Here is a 7,038-nt window from a genome sequence, read left to right as displayed (position 1 = left end):
CTTTTTTATTAGGCCTACAGTTATGAATGGCTTTATAACCAGCTAAGTTGTAGAGTTGGGTATAGTCTTTATTTAGCCAAGTTTCTGTTAAAATAATGAACGATAGGTTAGTACCTATTGCTTGTGAGTAATGCATTTAAATCGTCAAAATGTTTACCAAGTGATCTAACATTTTGGTTATAAACTGATAGACAGGTGCTATTTTGAAGTTTGTTTTTAGCCTGGTGTGCTGTGAAATACTTGCAATAATGATGATCAATGTGCTGGTTGGTGTAGATATGAGACAGAAGATTTTGATCAGGATCAATATCAGTGTGCATAGGATGCAGAGGGATCACGATACAAGATACACGATAAAGAAAAACACAAGAATAAAAGCAAATACAATAAAATAGTAACAATTTAGAAGTAAAATAAAGATCCAATAGATAGCCAGGGAGGACACAGAAGTTACATAAAATAAAAAAACAAAAAATCAGTAGAGACTGACAATATAAATGAGACAGATAATATAAATGTAAAATAAAAAATAATAAGAAAAATGATAATCATAAAAAAAAAAATGATCTTGAAGATAATTAGCTTAGTAATGGTTAATTAACAGGGTAATAAAAAGCCCTAGGTTTAGTGACAAGGGATTAACTAAGAACAAATAATTAAGAGTATAAAACAGGCAAAGATGACAAACAAAAAAAAAAAAAATAAAAAAATAAAAATAAAAATAAACACCTTTGGAAAGGAAAGGCAGAGCTTAAGTACACTTTGGTTGTATGTGAGACTACAAATTATGTTCTGGTTATTCAGCTGATATCCCACAGTCATCCAGGAAAGAAGTGAGGTGTGCTTCAGTGGTTATGACATAAGTTTTTCCAGAGTCAGTCTTCCTAGCTATTATTTTACCATCGCGCACAAAACAATGTTTAATAGCAGTGGATCTATTGCAAATTCCACGTAGTTTAAATAAGAGATTTTGTCTGAATCTGGTAAGACATTCGTTCACATAAACCTTGGATTTCATAGCGACTGCAGTAGTGATAAGGTCTGACTTGCGGGAGCAGCTATCTAACTTCACCCTTATCTTTCTGTTGTTTGTACCAGATGATTTGGCACCCACTCTATAAGCTGACTTAATGTCTCTTGCTTCGATTGAATAATTCAACTTAGTACGCAATTCCTGGATCACGATGGCAGTACAGTCTTCTCTGTCAGTTTCATGGGGAAAATCCTGTGATGAGATGATGACAGAATCAAGGAGCTTAAGCTGGTCTGATTCGTCTTGGGTTGCAGTGTGTTGCTGTTGTAGGGAGTTAAAATGGTTCTTCAACTTTTGTAGCATCTCTTCTTGCTTCTTAGAGGTTTCTGCTGGTTTAAAGTTAGTAACCGAGATCTGAAGAGAGCTTAATTCCTGTTCGAGGTGGCCGACTCTGGCAGACAGATCTTGGTTAATCTTGTGCATGGCCAAAGCATCAGTCTGAAGCTTCATTATCAGGTCCGACTGCTCTCGGATTATAGACTTTTGGTTGTCATGTATTTGGGTCAATAATCTGAGCCATGGATTATCAGCGAGACGCTTAAAGTCAGTACATGGGGAGGCAGCTCGTTTAAGTTGCTCCATATGGTTACATAACTGTTGTAAGGCTCGAGTCAGTGACGACGCTTCAATCAGCTGGGAAGGTTTGTTATTGTTGACGCAGGGAGGGTCGGTACTCCCCCCGGTAGCCCCTAAGGGGGAGACAGCCGCATTATTCCTGTTGCTAGCTTGGCTGGTTGGGTTCATCCTGATAGGTGTGCTATCATTCTTTACGGCCTTGCCGAGCTTAGAATTATTTGGCATGGTAGCAGCAGAGATGTATGCAGCAGATGGGGTAGACTCGTTGATATGGCAGCAGCAAACGTCAGGTTAGCTTCCTCCAGGGAGCAACACTAATGAGGTCGAGATGAGCTAGTAGGTTAGGTTTTGTCGAATATTTCGGTCACATTTAGGTCACTGGGTACTTATGGGATATGTAATATCCCGTAATATCTTATGGGATATGTAAATATATCTCACTGTGTCATTACAATATGCACCTCCCAACTAGGACAGCATTTGTACCTGTTACAATAATGCATAAACTTTAAGGCAATAGAGTATAATGTATGTCTTTCAATCTCAACATTAGATTTAATAACTTTCTAATGTAATAAATAAATACCATTAAACTATTTTCTGTTTAACTGTTAGAAAAAATCAATTAGATATATAAAAAGAAATAAAAAAGATTACATGGATAGTAAAATCTGGATTCCCAACTACAATTTATATAGATGTGATAGAGAAACTAGGTCAAATGGAGGTCTGTATATTAAACAGCACCTGACGTGCACAGAGCTACTAAACTCAATGTGGTGGTAGAGTGGTGAGGGGGGAAACATTGCAGAAAAAAACAAAAATACAATTTGGTCAACAAAACAGCATTGTTTAAAATAGAAGACATGGGTTGACATTTTGGGGGTAAGGTAGGTTACATTGAGTTAATTAGTTAGTACTTAGTTTTTATCTTAAACTGGTTGGGAGAGGTACAGTGTTGCTGTGCTGGTGAAAGAACACCTAAAGGTAAATTAAATAATGATTGCGAATCCACAAGAAGTTGACATAATAGCGCTAGAGATCTGCGATCAGGATGATAAACTTTCCTTAAAGAATTTGACAAACACTTGCTGATAGGACATGAAGTAAATGAAATGTATGTCAAGTTTTGTGAAATATATGATAAAAGCACAACAAAATTTGTACCAAAGGAGAGATGCAGAACTAGGAAAAGGGGTTTGTTCAACAGAAATTGCGAGAGGGCCTGAGACCCAAACACACACAAATGGATTCAATATATAGCAAGAGGCCAAACCCCCAAACATACAAGCGATGCAAAGATGCGAGAAACAGCAGCAGCAGTAAGGAGAGGGACTGAAGGACCATAAATAAAGTGTGAAAATAAACTCGAGTAAATTTTTTTAACTACTCTCGACAGTGAAGAAAAACAAATATTCAGACGATTTGTGTTAGAATCATTAATCTTACACTTTCGGTCATATTCAACAAATACACACACACACATTCCTGTTGCTGTAGCAGGTGAAGAATTACACACACAGATCACAATAACGTGATGCATCAAATGAACAAATCCACAAGGGCCGTGACGAGGATTCGAACCTGCGTCCGGGAGCATCCCAGACACTGCCTTAATCGACTGAGCTACAACAGGGTAAAAGGGTTGAAACCGAAGTTCTACTGAACTTACTGGATCCCATAGCCTCTCCGAGGCACAAACCAGGCTTTTACACAACCCCCCCACCCTGCACCCGAGCTATGTCAACAGGCCGTTCTCCCTCTTCGCCCTTACATCATCACACACAGATCACAATAACGTGATGCATCAAATGAACAAATCCACAAGGGCCGTGATGAGGATTCAAACCTGTGTCTGGGAGCATCCCAGACACTGCCTTAATCGACTGAGCTACGACAGGGTAAAAGGGTTGAAACCAAACTTCTACTGAACTTCCTGGATCCTTTTACCCTGTTGTAGCTCAGTCGATTTAGGCAGTGTCTGGGATGCTCCCGGACGCAGGTTCAAATCCTCGTCACGGCCCTTGTGGATTTGTTCATTTGATGCATCACGTTATTGTGATCTCTGTGTGTGATGATGTAAGGGCGAAGAGAAAGAACGACCTGTTGACATAGCTCGGGTGCAGGGGGAGGGTTGTGTACAAGCCTGGTTTGTGCCTCGGAGAGGCTATGGGATCCAGTAAGATCGTCCTTCCTTTCCTCCCTAGAATCTGGATGTAGCAGGTGCTCAATTATCAAAAGTGAAAAAATTTGGTTTGTCTTCCGAATGCACCATATCGGTAAATTTTTTAATAATCTTTTAAAAATAGTAAATGCCACTATTTTTGCAAAATTATTACAAGATCTATTATTCTAATAAGGGTTTGATAAAATACAGTAGACTGCCTACTGGTTTTACCTGTAATAAGGTTTGATACAGATGATTATGGATATATTGAAATGCTCTTATTGTTAAGAAGCAATTTTTTAAAGAGTATTTTGTAATGAGCAGCTCTGAAAATCAGTTGATTCCAGATAATTAAGGCAATGTCTGGGATGCTCCCGGACACAGGTTTGAATCCTCATCACGGCCCTTGTGGATTTGTTCATTTGATGCATCACGTTATTGTGATCTCTGTGTGTGATGATGTAAGGGCGAAGAGAAAGAACGACCTGTTGACATAGCTCGGGTGCAGGGGGAGGGTTGTGTACAAGCCTGGTTTGTGCCTCAGAGAGGCTATGGGATCCAGTAAGATCGTCCTTCCTTTCCTCCCTAGAATCTGGATGTAGCAGGTGCTCAATTGTCAAAAGTGAAAAAATTTGGTTTGTCTTCCGAATGCACCATATCGGTAAATTTTTTAATAATCTTTTAAAAATAGTAAATGCCACTATTTTTGCAAAATTATTACAAGATCTATTATTCTAATAAGGGTTTGATAAAATACAGTAGACTGCCTACTGGTTTTTGGTTGCCAGTTTCCTCAAGTTAATTTCCGTGATTTACACACAAATTTATATACATACAAATACATATACACACATATATAATATATATATATATATATGTGCATATAAATAAAAAAACAAGTAAATGTAAATAATTTTACCTTGCACCTAGATCCACCAAGCCTGTATGGCGCGCGTTTCAGTACTTCGGAAATCTAGAACTATCTAGAATCTCTAATCTGCAATGAAACAATACATATTATTGCACTTACCAAAACATGGATGAATGTAGAAAATACAGAACTATTAGCTGAATATCAAATAAATGGATTTAATCTATTTCACAAAGATAGATATATTAGACCGTGTATGTTAGGTAATACCTAACATACACGCCTCCACACACACTACATTTGAAATGTAGTCTCAAAAAGACTACATTTCAACAGCAAAGATTACTCCATAAAAAAATAATTAAATTATTGACCAACATGAGAGAGGGTTAGCCAACATGAGAGGGTTGTGTTGATTGCCTGAAAATATTTAAATTGTTTAATGTATTGAATGGCATTTTTCAAGTTACAACATTTTTTAAATTACTGAACTAGGTTCTAGGCTTTGCTAGGCTTAATTCAATTATTACAGATAAGCCTAACCTAGCCTAGAACCCAGTGGGTTTTCTTCCTATTGGGGAGTGTTGTACATGCCTCGCCTCCACATACACACTAGCACAGCCAGGCCTCGCCTCCACATACACACTAGCACAGCCAGGCCTCGCCTCCACATACACACTAGCACAGCCAGGCCTCGCCTCCACATACACACTAGCACAGCCAGGCCTCGCCTCCACATACACACTAGCATAGCCAAGCCTCGCCTCCACATACACATTAGCACAGCCAGGCCTCGCCACCACATACACACTAGCACAGCCAGGCCTCGCCTCCACATACACACTAGCACAGCCAGGCCTTGCCTCCACATACACCAGCACAGCCAGGCCTCGCCTCCACATACACACTAGCACAGCCAGGCCTCGCCTCCACATACACACTAGCACAGCCAGGCCTCGCCTCCACATACACACTAGCACAGCCAGGCCTCGCCTCCACATACACCAGCACAGCCAGGCCTCGCCTCCACATACACACTAGCACAGCCAGGCCTCGCCTCCACATACACACTAGCACAGCCAGGCCTCGCCTCCACATACACCAGCACTGCCAGGCCTCGCCTCCACATACACACTAGCACAGCCATGCCTCGCCTCCAAATACACACTAGCACAGCCAGGCCTCGCCTCCACATACACACTAGCACAGCCAGGCCTCGCCTCCACATACACCAGCACAGCCAGGCCTCGCCTCCACATACACACTAGCACAGCCAGGCCTCGCCTCCACATACACCAGCACAGCCAGGCCTCGCCTCCACATACACACTAGCACAGCCAGGCCTCGCCTCCACATACACACTAGCACAGCCAGGCCTCGCCTCCACATACACCAGCATTGCCAGGCCTCGCCTCCACATACACACTAGCACAGCCAGGCCTCGCCTCCACATACACCAGCATTGCCAGGCCTCGCCTCCACATTTAAACCAACCAAGCCCACAAATACGTCAACATGGACCAGCATTACACCGTCACCGTCTAACATACTCTGTCAGATGTAATAACTAAATTTGTGAATTCAAGACCTAATCTATTGTATAACACAGTGTTAGTACGAGAAAAACATTACTTATATTCGAAGCCGTGTTTTAAAATGGTGGCGGTCTTGTTGTACTGACGCTCCAAACTGTGTGTTCGTTTGCGTATGATGAACGTGTGACAATTTACTACAACAATTATTTAATTATTCTTATTCTTTATTTTACTATTTTTAGGGTACATGAAATTTCAAACTTATTTGCACACAATAATATAATTGCATTGTCATAACCTTTATATATTACGGAAAATACGATGACATGAACGAAGTCAAAGTGAAGTTGAAGTCAGTCATTCGCCGAACGTATTAGTCATTTTTTTTCTCCCAAACGATAGGGGATAACAAATCCACAGTGAATATAAGTGTACAGTAAAGTCAATTTTATTCAGGAAAGTACATACATAGTTGATTTACAAACATAATGTTGGATTTATAGATAGAGCTAGTGCATACAATACCTAAAGCCACTATAGTAGGCAAGTCCCTGCACATACTCTCATGTGTATTTAATATATATAAAACGCTGCACTGTAATGTCAATCCTGACCTTAAAAGCTTCCTAGAAGGTTGTAACAGATCCCATGAGCACCACACCAGAAACAAATACCTATTTGATATTCCAAGAGTACGACTTAGTCAAACTAGAAATGCTTTACAAATCAAGGGACCTCGAATGTGGAATGACCTTCCCAATTATGTTAAAAACTGTACCTCTCCCAACCAGTTTAAGATAAATAAAGATAAATTTATAAGTTAAGAAAAATTCCACAAATCAACAACCCTGTTACT

This window comes from Procambarus clarkii, chromosome 4, assembly GCF_040958095.1.
Source record: "Procambarus clarkii isolate CNS0578487 chromosome 4, FALCON_Pclarkii_2.0, whole genome shotgun sequence".
Classification (NCBI taxonomy): Eukaryota; Metazoa; Arthropoda; class Malacostraca; order Decapoda; family Cambaridae; genus Procambarus; species Procambarus clarkii.
Note: the sequence above shows the minus strand (reverse complement) of the source record.